Genomic DNA, 23,750 nt, shown 5'->3' with positions numbered 1-23,750 from the left:
CAGTGCACAAACCCCCATCCCCGACAGTGAGGCCAGAAAGTGCTTACCTAGGAGAAAAATACAGAGAGGACATTAAATCAGTGAGCATAACATTCCAGTGAGCGGCAGACTCACTTTCACAGATTAGCCAATCTCTCTTCAACATAGCATACTGCCAGAGTGAGTTTTTTTCTTCTTCTCCTAGCTTGAATTGAAATGGAGAGAGAGTAGGTTATCCCATCCATTCTGGTGCTCAGCATTTTCTAATGTGACTAAGTACAGAAAATGAGGGAGGTCAATGCATATCGGAGCGTCTCACGGTAACAGTATGACTGAATCGAGAGAATAATGACAAAAGTTTTGCATGGGGTAAAAAAGTCAACTCTGTCACACAAAAAAAAACTCATTTCACGGACTTCCGTGAGCCACAATAAAATATTTGTGTGGGAGTTAGAATTCGAGATGTGGAGGGAGAACATAGCCTACCGCAGCGTGAGGGAAAGCTTAAACTTTTCTAGGAATACGTTGGCAAAAATATTCTGCTTCTTCAGTTCTCTGGATCTTCACAGAACAGACTAGATAGTGTTAGTCTGCCCAACAACCTAACTGGGAGGAAGAGGACAACAGTATTGAGCTAGCTGAGAGATGGGTTCTATCCTTCAGCCTTGCCTGAGTGCTTCCCTACAGAGGGAGAGACTGCACTGCATTCAGACTCAAGCTATGTGTGAAGTGTGTTTTTTCCTCGGCTCAATGAGAGTGGTTCCATCAAAAGACAAGGACGTCTTCCAGCCAGGCCAGTACATCAACGCAGCTTGGTTCTGACTACCTCTCTCTCTGTCATTTCTCAGGCCATTCTCTACTTTCTCAATGCCCCAAGAGCCTCTCAGGCTCAAACTAAGAGGCCATGAAGACAGACACAAAAACAAGGTCAACATGGAAAAGAAAAACAAGGAAGACCCTGCCACAACCTGAGAACAAATGAATACACCCATGCATGTATGAAGTCTTTAGTTATCTAGCCAGGACAAAATACCCTCTTTTGTCATACTAAAATACATGAAAAACCTTCAGACACTGACAAACCCCCCCAAAAAGTATCCAGTTTCTCAACCTGGTCTCAGAGCATTTGGTATTATTCTGTATGTAAATCCAAGGGACTCCATTTAGTATGATATGTTACATTTCGTATGGTATGTATTAATTTGTGGATATCCATGTCACGTTCGTTCATAGATGGGGCAGACCAAGGCGCAGCGTGATATGCATACATGTTTATTTAATGAATAAACACAACGACAAAACAACAAAACTAACGATACGTGACGTCCTAAGGTACACACACAACAAACCTCACACGGAACAAGATCCCACAACCCACTAGTGCCAATAGGCTGCCTAAGTATGGTCCCCAATCAGAGACAACGAGCGACAGCTGCCTCTGATTGGGAACCACACCGGCCAACATAGATCTAGACCTACTAGATCCTATAACATAGAACAAGCACAACAAGGAATATACACACCCTGACTCAACATATAAGCGTCCCCTGAGTCAGGGCGTGACAATCCATCACCCAATTCGTATGCTATGTTACAAATTACAATTCGTATTATATATTACGAATTTGCAAAACGTACTATATGTTATGAATTTGCAAAACTTATGATATACAGTGGGGGAAAAAAGTATTTAGTCAGCCACCAATTGTGCAAGTTCTCCCACTTAAAAAGATGAGAGAGGCCTGTAATTTTCATCATAGGTACACGTCAACTATGACAGACAAAATGAGAAGAAAAAAAATCCAGAAAATCACATTGTAGGATTTTTTATGAATTTATTTGCAGGTCAAACGTTTTCTGTAAGTCTTCACAAGGTTTTCACACACTGTTGCTGGTATTTTGGCCCATTCCTCCATGCAGATCTCCTCTAGAGCAGTGATGTTTTGGGGCTGTCGCTGGGCAACACAGACTTTCAACTCCCTCCAAAGATTTTCTATGGGGTTGAGATCTGGAGACTGGCTAGGCCACTCCAGGACCTTGAAATGCTTCTTACGAAGCCACTCCTTCGTTGCCCGGGCGGTGTGTTTGGGATCATTGTCATGCTGAAAGACCCAGCCACGTTTCATCTTCAATGCCCTTGCTGATGGAAGGAGGTTTTCACTCAAAATCTCACGATACATGGCCCCATTCATTCTTTCCTTTACACGAATCAGTCGTCCTGGTCCCTTTGCAGAAAAACAGCCCCAAAGCATGATGTTTCCACCCCCATGCTTCACAGTAGGTATGGTGTTCTTTGGATGCAACTCAGCATTCTTTGTCCTCCAAACACGACGAGTTGAGTTTTTACCAAAAAGTTATATTTTGGTTTCATCTGACCATATGACATTCTCCCAATCCTCTTCTGGATCATCCAAATGCACTCTAGCAAACTTCAGACGGGCCTGGACATGTACTGGCTTAAGCAGGGGGACACGTCTGGCACTGCAGGATTTGAGTCCCTGGCGGCGTAGTGTGTTACTGATGGTAGGCTTTGTTACTTTGGTCCCAGCTCTCTGCAGGTCATTCACTAGGTCCCCCGTGTGGTTCTGGAATTTTTGCTCACCGTTCTTGTGATCATTTTGACCCCACGGGGTGAGATCTTGCGTGGAGCCCCAGATCGAGGGAGATTATCAGTGGTCTTGTATGTCTTCCATTTCCTAATAATTGCTCCCACAGTTGATTTCTTCAAACCAAGCTGCTTACCTATTGCAGATTCAGTCTTCCCAGCCTGGTGCAGGTCTACAATTTTGTTTCTGGTGTCCTTTGACAGCTCTTTGGTCTTGGCCATAGTGGAGTTTGGAGTGTGACTGTTTGAGGTTGTGGACAGGTGTCTTTTATACTGATAACAAGTTCAAACAGGTGCCATTAATACAGGTAACGAGTGGAGGACAGAGGAGCCTCTTAACGAAGAAGTTACAGGTCTGTGAGAGCCAGAAATCTTGCTTGTTTGTAGGTGACCAAATACTTATTTTCCACCATAATTTGAAAATAAATTCATAAAAAATCCTACAATGGGATTTTCTGGATTTTTTTTCCTCAATTTGTCTGTCATAGTTGACGTGTACCTATGATGAAGATTACAGGCCTCTCTCATCTTTTTAAGTGGGAGAACTTGCACAATTGGTGGCTGACTAAATACTTTTTTTCCCCACTGTATGTTACGAATTCTAGCTAGGTAGCTAAAGTTAGCTAGCTGGCTAACGTTAGCTAGGCTAAGGGTTAGGGTTAGTGGTTAGGGTTGGTGGTTAGGGTTAAGGTTAGGGTTAAGTTTAGGAGTTAGGTTAAAGGGTTAAGGTTAGAGTTAGGGGGAGGGTTAGCTAAAAGGGTTAAAGTTTGGGTTAGGTTTAGGGGAAGGGTTAGCTAACATGCTAAGTAGTTCCAAAAAAGTAGTAAGTAGTTGAAAAGTTGCTAATTATCTAAAATGCTAAAGTTGTCCTTCATGAGATTCAAACTCGCAACCTTTGGGTTGCTAGACATTCGTGTTATGTGCCTACCTATCCACCCTGACCGACCACCCTACTTTCGTTTTTGCCATCTGTCTTATGTAACCATACCAAACGTAACATATTATACTAATTTGAATGTCCCGGATTTACATTTACTATGTTGGTAGTTGGTAGAGCATGACACTTGCAGCACCAGAGTTGTGGGTTCGATTTCCACGGGGGACCAGTACAAAAGAAGTATTAAAATATATGCACTGTAAGTCGTTCTGAATAAGAGTGTCTGCTAAATGACTAAAATGTAAAATGTAGTCTATGAGACCAGGCTGAGTTTCTAGTGTGCTTACCAGACAACAGATGATGTGGAACAAGATTTACGCATCCGATTTCATAAATTATTCATGACGTTGACACTGGGGTGCCGAAGCGAAGAAATTACTGAATTCAAGGGTGAAACAATGAGCCATCAAAAGGGAGGAAGATGGAGAGAATCCATCATAATCATAATAAGCAAAGGGCAGGGGCATACTATTCCAGGAGCATATACATTCAAAGTAAATGAGTAAAACATAGCTGTAAGCTAGGGTGTAAGTAAGAACAGGGTCCAGAAGAAGATGAATATCCTGTGGTGTCTCACAGTCCAGTGATACAGGTTCATCATTGGACAGGCCTCCACTCTCATTAGAATGAATGAACCCCAGTAGGGCTGCAGGCCGTTTAATCAAAAATGAGCTGAGCTGTGACAGTCAGGGGAGAAAACCCAGACAGACCAGCCCACACAAAGAATGCCACAGAGAATTAGAGAGGGGGAATATACAGAAAGAGGGCCGGAGGGAGAGAAAGAGAAAGTGTGTGTGTGAGGGGAGAGGGGAGGAGTAAGAGAGAAAGAAAAAAGGAGAAAGAGAAAGGGGGAGAGAGAGACAGAAAGAGAGAGAGGTGGAGAGAGAGAAGGAGGAGAGGGACAGAGAGAGGTGGGGGAGATGGAGAGAGGGTGGGAGAGGGAGAGAGAGAGGTTGGGAGCTCTGCCTTTGTAGAACAACTCTCTGCTTCAGTGAGAGATCGAGTAAGAGTTATGGAAGGTTGCAGTGTATTATATGGGGGATATACAATAGGGAGCTACAGGGAGGGAGCTGAGGTGTTGTTAATAATCTTTGAACATAACACAGTCAGATAAGTTACTGTACAGTAGCTGACAATACAGTTACGTTTGACCAGATTCTAAAAAAGTACATATTTCCTCTGATTATTTTTTATTAACTGCTTAGCCAATACATGCTCCAACTCTTATTCCAATTCCTGTTCTGTATGATGATATCTTGTGAAATAACACAAACGAGCCAAACGAAAGAGACCAGGGGACACAGAGGGCTGAGTTCAGACAGACTTCAGTCTGGTTCAAGAAAGCTTGTTTAGATGTATCCCCATGCAATATGCAAAGCATGCCTTTGAACCCCCTCTATCGCATCTGCCCTCCGCTTTCAACAAGAGGCTCTTTTTTTGCCAAGGGATGTCGCTCCCCTGCATACAGAGATACTGTACCTGTGACATACAAAGAGACAAAGAAACAAAAGGTGGGAGGCACAGCATAAGCAAAGTGAAATTAAATTCTACATTTCAAACCACTCAGAAACTGTGGCACTATGTAACTTTTTCAGCAACCCGACCAAATTCACATAGAAATGTGAGTTATAGATCTATCATTCTACTTGAAAGCAAGTCTAAGGAGTGGTAGATCTGTTCTTTGTGCGCTATTTCTGCTTCCCGTTCTTACGTTTTTTACTTTCGTTTTTTTACACCAGCTTCAAACAGCTGAAACAACAATATTTTTGGTTATGGAAAATATATTTCACAGCGGTTTAGATGGTACAATGATTCTCTACACTATATTAGCTTATTTTGTCACATAAACTGAAATTAGATGAACTATTAGAGTTTCAGCAACCAGGAAATGGTGTATTGATTCCTGCATAGTGCAACATTAAGTCACTGTGGGAAACTTCCGTTTTACTTACCTCTGCAACTATAAGTCATTTGCTTCAATAGCACTCAAACCTGGCCATTCAGCTCAGGGTGATGCTTATTGTATAATTATGCTGATTGCTCTCTTCATCACCACATATAAACTCATAACTTACTTACTGTAGCTTGATAACAAACAGCAAAAACATGGAAGTCTGTTGCATTGTTCAAATAGTGGTCAAGTGTTCCGTTTCTAAAGACATGGTTTAAGTACCTGCAAGGTGATATGGAATGGCCATCAATACATGGCCATAAATGCTATCAATCATAAACTTAAATAACTACAAATTATGAAACAGATCAAACAATGAAGTAAATGTACATCAATTACCCATTAAGCTCAATGATAGGAGAGAAATTGAAATTAAAAAAGAGAGTGGAGAGACTGACCACAAGATAGAATGGGATAGTGCATTTGGCAACCGTATTTCATCCATTTATCATAGACGTAAAGGTAATAGGACTTCAGAGCACTGCTAATAACCAACGACAGCCTCTCTGTAAAATAGATGAAAGGTGTGCCATTATGGGGTGGACTCCTGAGAGGAGAGGCCATGCGGCTAATGACTCATTAGAGACTTCTATAGACAGACAGGCTGGGAGCCAAAAGGCCAGGAGTCCTCTTTAAAGACTCAATAACCAGCTGACACTAATTGTAGCCGTCAGGTTAGCACGGATTTTCATCTGAGATAATAACATTCTGCCGCTGTGACACATCTTGGCCTGCTACCCCCAATTGGCACTGCATGTCCAGTAGGGCTGAACCCATTTAGCCGACTGGTCGATTGTTTGGTTGATAGGCTGTTGGTGGACTGAGATTTCTTTAGTCGAGCAGTAGCAATTGTATTTTTATATCATGGTGTACAAGACACCTGTCTGATTCGCGCCTGTCTGAGTGGACTGATCCATTGTGGAGGCCGTGGGGATGGCACAGTCCATCAGTCTAAGATGTGCTACTGCTACTTATATTACATAAGAATAATTGTGCAACACTAATAAAAATTATATTATTTTATAACAAATGCACTTTCTCCCGCGTTGGATAGTGGTCACTGTCCGTGGTTCAGAAACACATCAGTGTGCTGTTGAATTGGCAACTTTTCCTAGGCCATGTTGCTATGTGTATAATAGCAAAGTTAACCAGCATATTGGTGTTGAGAACAATGCGGCAGAGGCAGCAGGAGAATGAGGAGATGAGAAAACAGCCCTTGCCTTATTGTCTAAGAAAAGTGAGGAGAGAGGAAACCCCAACTTAATTAGGTCTATAATCACTCGCCTAACTGTTAAATGTGCCTGGCTTTATAAATCATCAATTTATCTACAGAAATAAGACAGATCCTGCTTCTGTTTCCTGTTTGAGTGTTTGTTTAATAGCCTAGTAATTCAATGAGCAACGACATGTCAAGTAAACAATTTCACAAATTTGGCTGTTTTTAATCTTTGCATTGCTGTAATAAAAGCTTTGTAAGGTTCTATATTTATTTTCTTAGTCAACCTTGTGTTCTTGAACATAGCCCTGTTTCTTTGTGTTCTTGAACGTAGCCCTGTCTTTCATTTTTGTTCATTGATTTCACCTGTGTTAGTTACTCACCTGGTCTCATCAGCTCCTTATTTAGTTCAGGTCATTCTGTTTGTGCCTTGTGAGGTATTGTTTGTTTTGACTCTACTAAGCCTTTTCCTAGATCGTTTGTGAGAACCAGTTATAGCCTTCAATCCTAGTTTTTGATTCTCCTGCCTGTTTGCCTACCTGTGTATGACCATTGCCTGCCTGTGACCCCGATTCCTGCCTTCTGCGAAGGTGAAATAAACACCTGCTGCGCTCTGTGCGTGAATCTACACCTTTTTCTCCCTGAGTATTCATTACAGAATACTTCACCCAAAAAACGGAATGGATTCAGCGGAGCTACAGCGGCGCCTAACCCAGCAAGAGGAGTGTATGGAGGAAATCTGCCATCTTCTCCACCAGCCTATCCCTACTCCTCCGATGCCAGGTATCGTAACCCATAGCCCTCCATTCATATCCATGCCTGGAAAATATGACGGTTCACCTGGGAAATGTCAGGGATTTCTGATGCAATGCAGCAAATACATTGAGCACAACCCCACTAACTTCGCCACTGACAAGAGCAGGGTGGATTTTGTTGTCTCTACTCACAGGCAAAGCCCTGGATTGGGCCACCACCATATGGACTGCCAACAGCACAGAACTCTGATCCGAGACCCATTTCCACACCCTCTTCAAAGAGGTATTCGATCACTCTCCTTCCAGTCGTCCTATAGGAGACCTCCTCATAGAACTTCAACAAGGACGCCATTCAGCTGCCAAGTATGCCCTTGAGTTCCGCACCATGGCTGCAGGGAGTGAATGGAGTGAGGCTGCTTTACTTACCGTCTACCGAAGAGGGCTCAACAGGGAACTTCAGGTGGAGCTGGCCTGTAGAGGTGACCTTCAGGATTTAAATCAATACATTCGTATGTCCATCTCCATCGACCACCTCATCGCCGACCGTCGAACAACTCTGCCACCCAGGAACCTGAAACCTTCTCTTTCCATGATTCCGTCATCCCGTCCGAGGCTTCCAGAGCCCATGCAGTTGGGCCATGCTCCTCTACTGTGTATCGAACTTCAAAGGCGGATCCAAGAAGGGCTCTGCCTATACTGTGGAGGGAAAGATCATCTACTCAGTCATTGCCCTGTTTGCCCCCCACGGAGAGATAAGGGTCCCTCTGCTGCCATGCAGGTAGGCGTGTCCTTATTTCTAAATGTCTCCCAGAAGCAATTCTCCATCCCAGTATTGATAACCGCAAAGGGGGTTCCTAAGTACGTAGAGGGCTTGATAGATCCGGGAGCAGCAGGTAATTTTATCAATCACCAGCTAGTACAAGAACTTGACATTGATCGAACACCTGTCACCCCTCCCTTAAAGATTAACACCCTGGACGGGCAGCCACTGGGCACGGGCTTCATTACGCACCTGACACAGAGCGTTACTCTCCAGATTGGAGTCTTCCAATCGCCGGTTCATTCAGAACTTCAGTTCTACTGCCGCTCCCCTCACTGCCCTTACCAGCCAAAAGACCCTTCAATGGACTGATACCGCCCTGACTGCTTTCAACACCTTGAAACGCCTCTGATCCGACCCTTCCTTTCACCCTGGAGGTGGATGCCTCTGAAGTAGGAGTAGGAGCCATACTCTCCCATCGGGTGGGAACACCTCCAAAATCACATCCCTGTGCCTTCTTCTCCAGGAAGTTATCCGACACTGAGAGGAATTACGATGTGGGGAACAGAGAACTCCTCGCCATCAAGCTGGCCCTCGAAGAGTGGCGCCACTGGTTGGAGGGCGCACAACATCCCTTTCTCGTCCTAACAGATCATCGTAATCTGGAATATATCAGAGGGGCCAAGAGGTTAAACTCCAGACAAGCCCGCTGGGCTCTCTTCTTCACACACTTCCATTTTCAGGTTACTTAAATCCCTGGAAAGAAAAACGTAAAAGCTGATGCTCTCTCCCGCCAGTTTGACCTTCCGACCAGTAACTCAGACCCTACACCCATTCTTCCTTCCTCTTGCATTATGGGACCGGTACAGTGGGAGGTTCTCTGCCATACAAGAAGCCCTAACCTCAGACCCGGCTCCTCCTGAGACACCAGCTGGGAAGAGTTACGTACCAGCAGCTGTTAGACCAACTGATGCAATGGTGTCACACGTCCTTGGGGTCAGGGCATTACATGAACCACTGAATTTCTAGCCCGTAAATTCTGGTGGTCCTCACTGGCATCTGACGTAAGGGATTACATACTCTCCTGTCCAGTCTGCGCCCAAACCAAAAGCCCTCATCTCCCTTCCGGTAAGCGTCAGCCTTTGTCAATCCCTCACAGACCCTGGTCCCATATAGCTGTTGACTTCATCACATACCTTCCTGAATCCTCTGGCAACACCACTATCCTTGTCACTTGACACTTCAAAAATGTGTCATCTGGTTCCTCTTCCTCATTTACCTAACACCATGGAATTGACTGAGTATATTCCAACAGGTGTTCCGTCTGTATGGGATTCCGGAGGACGTCGTCTCTGACCGCGGGCCCCAGTTTGTCTCCTGGGTGTGGCGAGCCTTCTGTGAATGACTGGGGGTCGCCCTCAGCCTCTCCTCCAGGTACCATCCCCAGACCAACGGGCAGACGGAACGCCTGAACCAAGAAATAGGGAAGTACCTCCGCCAACAATGTTCTGCCTCTCCACACGACTGGAGTCGGTATATGGCCTGGGCCGAATACGCTCAGAACTCACTCATGCATTAATCCCTCCGCCTTACGCCGTTTCAGTGTATACTTGGTTAACAACCCCCCCCCCCCCATGTTTCCCTGGGAGGTGGAGCCTGGTACTGTCCCAGCTGTCGACAACTGGTTTCGGCATAGTGAGCGGGTATGGGAGACCGCTCACCGGCATCTGCAGGAAGCCTCTAATACCCAGAAACGCTTTGCAGACAGTCGCCGCCGACCTACGCTACTCTTTCACCCCGGACAGCATGTGTTGCTCTCTACCAGAGACATCCGCCTCCCCTGGCTCCTTTGTGTTATTTCACAAGATGTCCTTATTTAGTTCAGTTAATTCTGTTTGTGAGGTATTTTTCGTTTTGACTGTACTAAGCCTTTTTCTAGCTCGTTTGAGAACCAGTTATAGCTTTCAGTCCTAGTTTTTGATTCTCCTGCCTGTTTGCCTACCTTTGTATGACCATTGCCTGCCTGTGACCATGATTCCTGATGAAATAAACACCTGCCGCGCTCTGCGCGTGAATCTACACCTTTTTTCTCCCTGAATATTCATTACCAGCTTTACACTTTTTTTCGTTAGAACAGCCTCTCTGGTATTATTTATAATTTCTTTAGTTTTTACACTGTTCCACATTGGCAAAACAATTATAATAATAACGCTCCTTTTCTTGATCTCATTGTTGTTATTATTCTGATCATAAGTAATGTTATAATCATTAGTAGGCTTAGTATAGCAGCCTTGTATAACCACCATTGAGCTGTAGGCCTAAGAGCGCACCCTGTTAGTCTTAATGCCATAACTTACTTAGGCCTTTATATAAGCTACCGTATAAATCAATCATTAATTAGTTAATGTCATCACACAGCATAGGAGTCATTCCTGATTTTTTAAATGCAATTAAGCATTTTCGTTTTTACATAAAATAAAGCGAGCCTTGACCAATTAGCTTAAACAATAAATATACCGCTCCATTTCGGAACTTGCATTCACGCATGCGACTGTTTTTAGTCTTTGCTTTAATAAAGGCTTAGCAAAGAAACATTACAGACTCTCTGGTACGCTTATCATTTACAGTGGGGAGAACAAGTATTTGATACACTGCAGATTTTCCTACTTACAAAGCATGTAGAGGTCTGTCATTTTTATCATAGGTACACTTCAACTGTGAGAGACGGAATCTAAAACAAAAATCCAGAAAATCACATTGTATGATTTTTTTGTAATTAATTTGCATTTTATTGCATGACATAAGTATTTGATACATCAGAAAAGCAGAACTTAATATTTGGTACAGAAACCTTTGTTTGCAATTACAGAGATCATACGTTTCCTGTAGGTCTTGACCAGGTTTGCACACACTGCAGCAGGGATTTTGGCCCACTCCTCCATACAGACCTTCTCCAGATCCTTCAGGTTTCAGGGCTGTCGCTGGGCAATACGGACTTTCAGCTCCCTCCAAAGATTTTCTATTGGGTTCAGGTCTGGAGACTGGCTAGGCCACTCCAGGACCTTGAGATGCTTCTTATGGAGCCACTCCTTAGTTGCCCTGGCTGTGTGTTTCGGGTCGTTGTCATGCTGGAAGACCCAGCCACAACCCATCTTCAATGCTCTTACTGAGGGAAGGAGGTTGTTGGCCAAGATCTTGCGATACATGGCCCCATCCATCCTCCCCTCAATACGGTGCAGTCGTCCTGTCCCCTTTGCAGAAAAGCATCCCCAAAGAATGATGTTTCCACCTCCATGCTTCACGGTTGGGATGGTGTTCTTGGGGTTGTACTCATCCTTCTTCTTCCTCCAAACATGGCGAGTGGAGTTTAAACCAAAAAGCTATAGTTTTGTCTCATCAGACCACATGACCTTCTCCCATTCCTCCTCTGGATCATCCAGATGGTCATTGGCAAACTTCAGACGGGCCTGGACATGCGCTGGCTTGAGCAGGGGGACCTTGCGTGCGCTGCAGGATTTTAATCCATGACGGCGTAGTGTGTTACTAAGGGTTTTCTTTGAGACTGTGGTCCCAGCTCTCTTCAGGTCATTGACCAGGTCCTGCCGTGTAGTTCTGGGCTGATCCCTCACCTTCCTCATGATCAATGACGCCCCACGAGGTGAGATCTTGAATGGAGCCCCAGACCGAGGGTGATTGACCGTCATCTTGAACTTCTTCCATTTTCTAATAATTGCGCCAACAGTTGTTTCCTTCTCACCAAGCTGCTTGCCTATTGTCCTGTAGCCCATCCCAGCCTTGTGCAGGTCTACAATTTTATCCTTGATGTCCTTACACAGCTCTCTGGTCTTGGCCATTGTGGAGAGGTTAGAGTCTGTTTGATTGAGTGTGTGGACAGGTGTCTTTTATACAGGTAACAAGTTCAAACAGGTGCCATTAATACAGGTAATGAGTGGAGAACAGGAGGGCTTCTTAAAGAAAAACTAACAGGTCTGTGAGAGCCGGAATTCTTACTGGTTGGTAGGTGATCAAATACTTATGTCATGCAATAAAACAAGTATTTGATACACTGCCGATTTTGCAGGTTTTCCTACTTACAAAGCATGTAGATCCAGAAAATCACATTGTATGATTTTTAAGTAATTAGTTTGCATTTTATTGCATGACATAAGTATTTGATGCAAATTAATTACTTAACAATCATACAATGTGATTTTCTGGATTTTTGTTTTAGATTCCGTCTCTCACAGTTGAAGTGTACCTATGATAAAAATTACAGACCTCTACATGCTTTGTAAGAAGAAAAACCTGCAAAATCAGCAGTGTATCAAATACTTGTTCTCCCCACTGTATGTGCGCATTACTTGATCCTTACCTTCTTTTTCTTGATCTCCAGTATTCTCCACAACTAGTCATATTTATTCCACACATCTGACTTTCCCTTTACCTCCTTAGCAACCAGTAAACATTCCCCCGTTTCGAATTTATTTGTCACATCCTCTGCATCCATTTTGTTGTTACGGTGTTCAGAGTTTGTTATAACCAATTTATTGACACGATTATGATATGCTATAGGTCAGGCCCTATTGTGCCCTATTTGGACGGGATTAGTTTTACTGGGGGAGGTCCGGTAATGTAATTACGTGCACGAGCACAAAACACCACATCTGTAACTTTAGTCCTGTCTGAATCTGCCATGTGAGTCATTTTTTACACGGCAGGAGAATAACAATTCCAGCCAGAATAACCTACTGTTTTTTGGCGAACTTCAAGGTCCTCTGATAATACTAGTCCCGTGCGACTCGACATCCCTGTGTTTTGAGAGAAATGTCTGAGTTTGACAGGTGTTGCTCGCGGTTTGTGCAAGAAAACAATAACTGATTCGATAAATTGAACCAAGTGCTGCGCATAGCCTATATATGAAGGGCCTATAGTGAGGGAAAAAAGTATTTGATCCCCTGCTGATTTTGTACGTTTGCCCACTGACAAAGACATGATCAGTCTATAATTTTAATGGTAGGTTTATTTGAACAGCAAGAGACAGAATAACAACAACAACAAAATCCAGAAAAACGCATGTCAAAAATGTTATAAATTGATTTGCATTTTAATGAGGGAAATAAGTATTTATCCCCCTCTCAATCAGAAAGATTTCTGGCTCCCAGGTGTTTTTTATACAGGTAACAAGCTGAGATTAGGAGCACACTCTTAAAGGGAGTGCTCCTAATCTCAGCTTGTTACCTGTATAAAAGACACCTGTCCACAGAAGCAATCAATCAATCCGATTCCAAACTCTCCACCATGGCCAAGACCAAAGAGCTCTCCAAGGATGTCAGGGACAAGATTGTAGACCTACACAAGGCTGGAATGGGCTACAAGACCATCGCCAAGCAGCTTGGTAAGAAGGTGACAACAGTTGGTGCGATTATTCGCAAATGGAAGAAACACAAAATAACTGTCAATCTCCCTCGGCCTGGGGCTCCATGCAAGATCTCACCTCGTGGAGTTGCAATGATCATGAGAACGGTGAGGAATCAGCCCAGAACTACACGGGAGGATCTTGTCAATGATCTCAAGGCAGCTGGCACCATAGTCACCAAGAAAACAATTGGTAACACACTACGCCGTGAAGGACTGAAATCCTGCAGTGCCCGCAAGGTCCCCCTGCTCAAGAAAGCACATATACAGGGCCGTCTGATGTTTGCCAATGAACATCTGAATGATTCAGAGGAGAACTGGGTGAAAGTGTTGTGGTCAGATGAGACCAAAATCGAGCTCTTTGGCATCAACTCAACTCGCCGTGTTTGGAGGAGGAGGAATGCTGCCTATGACCCCAAGAACACCATCCCCACCGTCAAACATGGAGGTGGAAACATTATGCTTTGGGGGTGTTTTTCTGCTAAGGGGACAGGACAACTTCACCGCATCAAAGGGACAATGGACAGGGCCATGTACCGTCAAATCTTGGGTGAGAACCTCCTTCCCTCAGCTAGGGCATTGAAAATGGGTTGTGGATGGGTATTCCAGCATGACAATGACCCAAAACACACGGCCAAGGCAACAAAGGAGTGGCTCAAGAAGAAGCACATTAAGGTCCTGGAGTGGCCTAGCCAGTCTCCAGACCTTAATCCCATGGAAAATCTGTGAAGGGAGCTGAAGGTTCGAGTTGCCAAACGTCAGCCTCGAAACCTTAATGACTTGGAGAAGATCTGCAAAGAGGAGTGTGACAAAATCCCTCCTGTCCTGAGATGTGTGCAAACCTGGTGGCCAACTATAAGAAACATCTGACCTCTGTGATTGCCAACAAGGGTTTTGCCACTAAGTCATGTTTTGCAGAGGGGTCAAATACTTATTTCCCTCATTAAAATGCAAATCAATGTATAATATTTTTGACATGCGTTTTTCTGGATTTTGTTGTTGTTATTCTGTCTCTCACTGTTCACATAATCCTACCATTAAAATTATAGACCGATCATGTCTTTGTCAGTGGGCAAATGTACAAAAAAATACTTTTTTCCCTCACTGTACATCTATCAACTTTCACAGTGAATGCTTTTGCTTGTATGTTTTGTGCATAATAATTGAATATTGCCAAATGCATCAGTAAAAGATATTGAGCCTTTTAATGCAACCCTTGCTGTTAATAGATCGCAAAGCAGCAGACCTAAACGTTTAGAAATAAGTTAACTTGCTCATCCATAGCCTTAAAACACATCTCAAGTGCAATTGCACTGTTTAGCTCTATCTGAAGGCTGGGTGGCATTTAGAACATACTGCGGATCGCTAAAATATCCTAATGATTATGATTATGAAAGATGGTTTGGTATGGTTTAGAAACTTGGGAACCAAGCTCGAGTTATCAGTGTGGCCCTTTCACCTGTACACAGCCCATCTGAAATTAGCCCACCCAACTACCTCATCCCTATATTGTTATTTATTTTGCTCTTTTGCACCCCAGTATCTCTATTTGCACATAATCTCTTGCACATCTAGCATTCCAGTGTTAATACTATTGTAATTATTTTGCACTATAGCCTATTTATTGCCTTACCTCCATAACTTGCTACATTTGCACACACTGTATATATATTTTCTGTTGTATTTTTGACTTTATGTTTTTTACCCCATATGTAACTCTGTGTTGTTTTTATCGCACTGCTTTGCTTTATCTTGGCCAGGTCGCAGTTGTAAATGAGAACTTGTTCTCAACTGGCTTACCTGGTTAAATAAAGGTGAAATAAAAAAATTAAAAAAATTAAAACATGTTGAAATACTGTATCTTCATGCCTATAATAAAAAAATCTCAATTAAAAATCTAATAACTCTCAATTTAAGGAAAAAATCGGAATTACAGGGAGCAGTTTGGAAAAAATTTATCCCATTCGAATCGTCCTCTGGAATAATGGCCATTCTGGAGTAATAATTACATAACCAACGTTATCTAGTATTACTAGTCCCGTGAGACTAGGTCTTTGGTCATGTGCATGCGATGCATACATGTGTCACGTAAAGAGAGCAAAGGTTGAGGGAATAGTGAATGTTTTTCCTAAACTAAATAGGGATTTCGGTAACAGAACTTTTCTGTCAGAAATGGCTGTAATTATGTTGCAGCTTCAGCAACACGGACAGCACGATAAACACTTTGATGTTCTGTGGTGGTCGCTGCAGCAGGGAGGAGAGAGAGACAACGGGTGCTAATCATACAGTTACTCACTGTCTTTTTTTTTTTTACCCAGCACAGCAAGTCTTAGCCCGGCCAGGCACAATCAAATCAATTGCTGGTCGGACACCCTCTAGTCATTTGTGTGTCTTAATTATTTAATGAAACAGTGTGCTTAAACCATCAGACAAGCTCAGTGACTATAGTTAATTTGATTAAAACACATAGGATGTGTCAATATATGTAAAAATACACATTTTAAAAATGTTGCCCAATCGATTGGTCGAAAGAACAGATGACTTTCGGTCGACCAAGATTTTTTTAAACGGAGTACTGTCCAGAGTTTCCAAAAAGGTCAATTGTAGCTAGTTGCAGGCGGAAATGTTTATATTTTTCAAACAAATGTTCTTGGAAACTTCACAGCTTGCATGCAGTTAATTTAACCAGCCTCACGGAGAGAAAGTGGAACTATTCAGAAACCATGACAACAGCTGAGAAGCATCCCCATCTCTAAGACTAGATTTTTTTGTCGGGGACAGCTCTAATGCCCACCTAAGCTGGCATTACTGCAGCTAGCTTTATCTGTTAGCTCAGGCAGCGAATGCCCACATATCAGCCTGCTAGGCTAGCCAGTATAAACACTGCAAGGGCTTGGCTTACTCATTTGAGTCTCAGATATCTAGATAACCACTGACAGATACTGATTAAGATACAATAAGTGCAGGCCTCCTGTTAATGGGACTAACAACGTATCTCATGATCTAACTAGCTAGGTAAAAAAGGCGAAACAGGAATTCTAAGAATGAGCAGATATATTATAATACTTCTGCTTTAGCATACAGCTAGCCAACATAGCTAATGGCAGACACCTGCAGTGACTATAGCCATCTCTCACTAAGACAGAGGCAGGCAGGGCAGGATGCTTTAAAGTTCAGTCCCTCTGCCTAGGCCTGTCAATGTGGTAATATGTTTCAGTTACAAAAGAGCCAGATAAAATGAGAGAAAGAGACTCAGAGCTCATCTTTTCTTCCTCGCAGCGCTCAGACATATGATACACAAGGGTGTAACAGCTAGCACAGATAAAACTATAAAACCATGCATGATACATTGACATTAGAGCAAAGGTACTTACTGCCTGGTGCGGAAAGAGTGGGGCATCCTTGATGCTAGATTTGAATGCTATATAAGTTACTGAGGAGAGGGAGTCTTGCTGCCTGGCAGTACAGAGTACTTCATACTTAATATGGCTGATTGACAGCCAGTCTCCCCTGGGGTCGACCGAAGGGGAAAAAACAGAGGTATTTTACAGCTTGAGTGACAGAGTGAGACCTAACAACCCTAGCTTTACATCAAAAACACGAGCGGAGGAGTCCACGACCTAAGCCTTGATCCTATCTTTAAAAAGAGCTGTGACAACCCAATATAGCATTAAGGCTAACCCCCGTTGAGATCTAGATTATGTGGATAGGTTTGGATCTGAGGGTTTTGTCAATGAAGACATTTAAATCTTTGGGCACTTCTTGGACAAACTTGGCAGCGATAGCACAGGAGTTCATGACTTTATTTCCACCAGTGCTGTTGTTTACTGAGGTAAGCTATGATGTCTATTCATAGCTATCAATAACAAGAGGTACATCAATGACATTTCAAACCAAGATGACTCATCAATGCACAGTAAACAAACCAAACAAAGTGTGTGGTGATCATTTCTCATAGCACTTTATGATGGAAATGCTGTGGTTCAATAGAAACAAATCTTTTATGAATGGTTTCCAAATGGGAGTTAAAGCTTTGACCAGAGTCCAGCCGTGTCAATGAGGGGAAACAGATCCATAACCACTGCCTTTATAAGGCCACCGTGAAATAGGACCTTTTAAAAGACCAGAAGGAGTGTAAGCTGAGAAACAAAGGTCAATCAAATATGGACTCCTTTAACGATTGCTTTCCCCTCTCACTTATTCCCAGAGGTCAGGGGAGTGGCCAGGGCAGTAGGGGATAGTCAGTACAGCTAGTGCTAGCCCAGTCTCCAATGCTTTGTTATCCCTATCGAAAAAACTCCACACACCACAAAGTAACCATTAAGAGTTTAACAAGGAAAAGCATTCTCACACCACTAAGTGCCTCTCCTTGTCCATCTAAAATACCTCTAAAACAGCTTCTATGTCATCATCATGTTTACCATTTTCATAAATACTTGAGGATACGCCATACTATCCATCCTTGAACTGAGTGCCAGCCCTGCTGCGTTGCTGTTAGCTGCTGTTATTGCTGTGGTAATTTAAGCCCCCTGCGAGGATTCCAATAATTAATTTAGGCATTTGGGGATGATGCTTAGCGATGACAAGGGTCATCCGTCTTGTCTTAACAGTCCTCATCTTTATGGAGGATCCAGACCACAGGTAGTACATGTGATGGATAGCACCTCTGCCTGAGGACAGTCCATTAGTAGAGAGAGAGAGACAGAGAGAGAAAACCACACAGCCCAAGCCCTGCCTACCTAGCTGTAGCTACCACTAGCTACACTGTCCAAAGTTCTTTACTGAGGGGCTGGCTACCTGGCAGCTCTGCATACTACATTCCCAAAGCAAAGCCAATGTTTTGGAACAAAAGTCCACTCCTGTTAACCATTCTTTCCAGTAGTCCACATGGCCTGAGATAGTCCTAGGCTTGGAGAGAAGGGCTGCATAGAGCTCCAGCACTGGGCTGAATGCCCACTCACACAGGATGACTCTCAACTGAGTGGTTCATTACTGACCTGAAGACAGAACAATCACCAGCCCCTTCTGCTCTCCGAGAAAGAGCTAAAACACATAGCCTAGTATGAGTCGCTTGGGTGCTCCTAAACAGATGGGTCTGGAGGACTGCAGGTCAGACATACCACAGTGTTATTGAGGCTGGAATAAACATGTACTTAACATGTGTATGTATTCTATTATACCACCATACAATTACCTTGAACACAACATCTGTGTTGGTTTGAGAGTAAATAGATAAACACATTTTGGGTTAGATGTGTTTTTCACTCCCTCCATAATGCCCCATTACGTGTTGTGTTTATCAGTGGCACACTGCAGTAAGCCTTTAACAGCTACACACTGTTGCTCAGACCACTCCTGCCCGGTGGGAGAGCACATTGACAACTCAGTTCAAAACCAAAATATGGCATTATATTCATAAAAGTAAAAAAAAAAATCCTATTCAAATTGCATGCAGATACACTATTGTTAAGTCATTATGACAAAACACAACATCACTGTTTAGTGCACATTCATTTAGGCATTACAGCTCTAGTGCCTTTTGACAGAGCAAATAAAGAGAAGAGAAATTGCAGTAATCCATCACAAATCATCTCGAGCCTCCTGTCATCTCACACAGCATGCTAGCCTGTCACAGCTTTAATTAACTTATTCTGCAACTGCTGACAACAAAAGAAAGAAAGAAAGAAAGAAATGGTAGAAAAATAGAGGAGAAGTGTGGGGAGTTACTATGGAGACCTGAGGCTTCTGGCTGTGTCCCAGTAGTTTGCGCTCTTCTCTCGCTTCTTTCTTTTTTTTACTCTCTCCCTCTCTCTTCTCTCTTTTACTTCTCTCTCTCTTTCTCTCTCCCTCTCTTTTTCCCTCTCTCTCATGCAACAGTGCTCAATCATGCCAACTGAACACATGATTCCTTGACAAACAAATTATTAATTGCATGTCATGTTACTAATATCATCATCATCATAATAATCGTCATCATCCTTCTCATGCCACATCACCACTTCATATGACTGTTCTCTTTCTGTGTGTGTGTGCAGTATGTTCTCTCAACTGTCCTCTGTTTGGTCCCCCATTGTATCTGTTTCATGGAAAACCCTGGCACTACTCTCCATGCTCTCTAACATGAGTCCTATCTGCTGCACACTAAGCTTCTAAATTACATCAGCATGGCACCATGCCACTGACTCTCTGTCTCTGACAACATAAATCTAACTGCACCAAAACAGTTTAGCAACAGGAGAGGCCTCTTCACTGAGAGTACTTTGAGTGGGGCCTCAGATCCGAATCAGTGGGCATTATGAGGACTTTTGGAGGACATTAAGGTAACCATTAGTGGACATCTAGGTAGTGTAACTACAGTAGGAGTGTGCATTAAGGTACTTGTAAGAGGGCCTTGAAATGACTATAATTGGGCATTGAGCAGAGGATGGCCACTAATTGTACCCTCAGATAAATATGAGCGGGCACTTTGGCAGATGAGAGTTAGAAAATAAGATAAAGCAGCTTGGAAGGATTTCCTCAAGGGAGTAGAAACCTTGGCTCTCAACTCTCAGCCGCATCCTTTGTCTTTTTGTCTTTTGTTTTCTCCACTTTAAACAGAGGGATAATCTGCTTCAAATGGCACCATATTGTTGATAGCAGAGAGGCTTATTGTTTGCCTTTCATGTCTCTGATAAAAGATGGAGAGAGAGCTACTGTTCCAGAGGGGAGTGTGCCATTACACTTCTTCATCTCCATAAAGGCCCTATTCATCCTTCTACCTCTCAGGACTCTGGTCTCTAGCAGCCTGCAGGCAGCAGCAGTGGAGTGCAGAAGGCTGGGGCCGGAGAGGATAGGGAGAGGAGGGGAGCAGCACAGAGGCAGCCTGATGCGCTGAGCAGTAAGCAGTAAGCACATCCCTTTTGTTGTACTCTTTCATTAAGGCAATTAACATGGGACTGCTTTCGAAACAGCACGACTCAGTGGGACAAAAGACTGGAGTTGGCGGCAGCGATAGCTAGTTTTACTCCCCGACTTTGAAACCGAGCGATAACCATCTGTCTGACACGCTCAGGCAATTCGAGCCAGCAGAAAAAGATACAGAGAGCAGGGAGAGAATATATTATTTATTTTGACACATCACTGAGGAGGACGGCAGCGGTACCACTTATCTTTGCAGCAGTAAGGCGTCATGCACGGCAAAATAATCTTAATTGCATATTAATATCACCAAATTAACCTGTCAGTGGAGATCAGTCAACACAGTGTTGGTGGTAGTACATTTATGTTGGTGACTACTTTAACCACGCTCCCATAATGGGTGTAAATCTAAGGGGGAGAGGTAGTGTTATTGCTAGCCTAATTTACTGTCCGTACAATCATTCTAATTCTGTTAAAATCATGGTTAACTTTGTCTGTGGCCGAAGACTGAACCAGCATCATAGTTAGGCAAGCATTAGCAGGGGAGACCAGAGTTGGAGACTTGAAACTCACTCAGAAGTACATTTAATTTGACTTAGAGGGAGGACACACACACACATCAGGTTGTGTTTTATAAAGAGCCCTAGAGGAGCACAATGGCTGTGGTAGGCTGAGACCGGTGGCTGACCTCCACTTGGCCATCTTCATCACAGCCTGGGAGAGAGTAACAGGAGCTACAGCCCATTATAGTAGCAGGGGAGGGCTAACTAGGGCTGTTACGGTGACCGTATTACCGCCACACCAGCAGTCATGAGTCATGATTGCAGTAAACTTCTATGTGACCGTTGAGTCACGGTAATCTCCTCTTATGCACTCTGGACATGCTTTGGTAGAACCCAACTTGTTAATGACCATCAGGTCCTAATGGCCTGGTACTCAGGGCTCTATTGTCCCTCTAAACACTCTGACGTCAATGCAAATGCAATCGAAAATCACATCAAACAATTATAATCATAACAGTAGGCCTATCGTACTTTAAAAACTCACCTCACTGTGATACATTTGAAGAACGAAGTTCAAAAGCAGGTTGAAACAGTGTAAACCATGGTTGTTGTGGATGTTGTTTCAAAGCCTAACACAACGAAATGGACAGCACTTTCTAAGGTGATGATTAATTCAAAACCTCCATACGCATATTAGAGCTTATGCAAATGCTTAGGCTTATGAGCCCAAGCCCCCCCAAAAAAACCTGAATTAAAATTATGATTGTGCTGTTATACAATACATAGCCTACCACATATTACCCAAGGCAGAAAAACATAAAACAAAACTGATTTAAGATGTCTTTGGTACATACTGTAATTGTCTAGCCTATACTCCAAAACTAAATTTGAGTAATCGCCTTTGAGTGTGGACTGTATTATTATGCATACTGGATGGACTGGTTACCTTATGCTACGGTACAAAATGTCTATCCATGAGTCTTGGAGAGAAGGTATAGCCCTAGGCGATGCTGTTGGTTCATTGATTGTGCAGGGTGGCTTACAGTTAACCTACAATTTGTGAATTTGTATTTGATTTTGAATAGCCTAGTAATAGGGATTTCTTTAATATTTTCATAATTAATTGTGTGACACATTACCTTTAGCTATACAGAATATCTCACCACCATGCGTTTTCATCTCCTCCTCTCTATCCTTTATTCCTTTCTCGCGCAGACGGGCTGTCAACAGTTTAGTGAAGTATGTTTTGTTGTAAAAACATGTTAGGCTACGATTGATGTTCCGGAACAGATTTCACTTGGTTTCCCAAATTAAGCACTGAGTAGCTGCAGGAACAAGGTCGGAGAGGCTGTGGCATACAGAGTTTGGGCAGAATATCTCCTGTCAGGAAGCGAGAGTATGCTCCTCAAACAGCGGTTGATGCATGGAGTGAAATAAGTGTTCTTATATTTATTTCTCAGCCACTCATATTAAGCACATGCTCTGCTATAAACCCGAAGTAGCCTACAAAACGGACCGGTGGGAAAGGACGCGGCCTCCATTCGCTATTGGAGTGCATACGGATGACATGTCTTTTTTCCCCTGTCCCTGTTCCTGCCCATTTCATAATGGGCCATTCTAAATCTAACCAAATTTTACATATTAGTAAAGACAAGATTACATTGATAATAGTCTGATGGGTGAAAATATGATCACTTGATGAGAGAACAGCTGTGCAGCCTGAGGAAAGGAACAGAGCGCAAACCTTTTTGCTACCTTCTCAAATCATCAATAGCCTATAGTCGCACCATGCAGCCCATATATGTTTTGATCTCTAAGACATTCTAAGGTTTGTATCATTCACAACTAAAGTTGCCAAATAACTCTAAATCTAGCATATAGGACCTGTTTCAAATGTTCACTTTTACGCTCAACATAGCCACTTCATATGCGCACTCGCTCCGTAATGGGAAAAATATATTTTATATTTTAATCAGCTAAGTTCAATTCTTATAAAATAATGGCACGGGACTTATAAGCATATCTTGTCAGCTAAATGAACAAGCCTACAGCCTATGGCATGGAGCATAGCCAGATAACATAGGCCAACTCATATTCTGTTCTTCTAAAATACTTTTTCTTCATATCATAATGTTTCTTTAGACCTCTCCTTTGCATGACAATAACCGGCTGACAAAATGTAATGACCGCCACAGCCCTAGGGCTAACCCGCAGAGCCTTTCTCTAACATACACACACACACACAAACACACACACACACACACACACACACACACACACACACACACACACACACACACACACACACACACACACACACACACACACACACACACACACACAAACACACAAACTGAAACACACATTAACATCAGAGGACAATGATGTAACATGTACATACACACAGCCACAATTTATATTCATAATAAAGGTCGTATTCACAGGTAGAGGGTTCATTTCATACAATCTAAAAGCGGCATTTCGAAAGATAAAAATATAAATTGTCTCGCTGCCAAACATATTTGGTGGAATCATTACTATTCAAATAGCAGAGTATATTTTCCAGATGATATACTTTAAACAAGATAATCATAGGCGGTGAGAAGTGAGGTAGAAATTTCATTGTGCAAACGATGTGATTCTTTTATTTAGAATCCAAAGGGAGGCGCAGGCTGAATATGAAACGATTCAGAAGGAGTCGAGCGTAAGGGAATACTTAAAAAAGCTATGGG

At 43.0% G+C, this 23,750-nt stretch overlaps 1 protein-coding gene across 1 annotated transcript in view; it reads right to left on the bottom strand.

The window, feature by feature from the left end:
* LOC311105670 (cell adhesion molecule 1-like) overlaps positions 1-23,750 on the bottom strand; it is a gene marked incomplete at both ends in the record, with an annotated part of 135,695 nt that overhangs the window by 75,324 nt on the left and 36,621 nt on the right. The gene's annotated exons all lie outside the window — the stretch shown is intronic.

The sequence above is a fragment of the Coregonus lavaretus genome, assembly GCF_964263955.1.
Source record: "Coregonus lavaretus genome assembly, chromosome: 30".
NCBI classification, from domain to species: Eukaryota; Metazoa; Chordata; class Actinopteri; order Salmoniformes; family Salmonidae; genus Coregonus; species Coregonus lavaretus.
The sequence above is the reverse complement of the archived record's forward strand: the minus strand, read 5'-3'. Positions and strand labels throughout refer to the sequence as shown.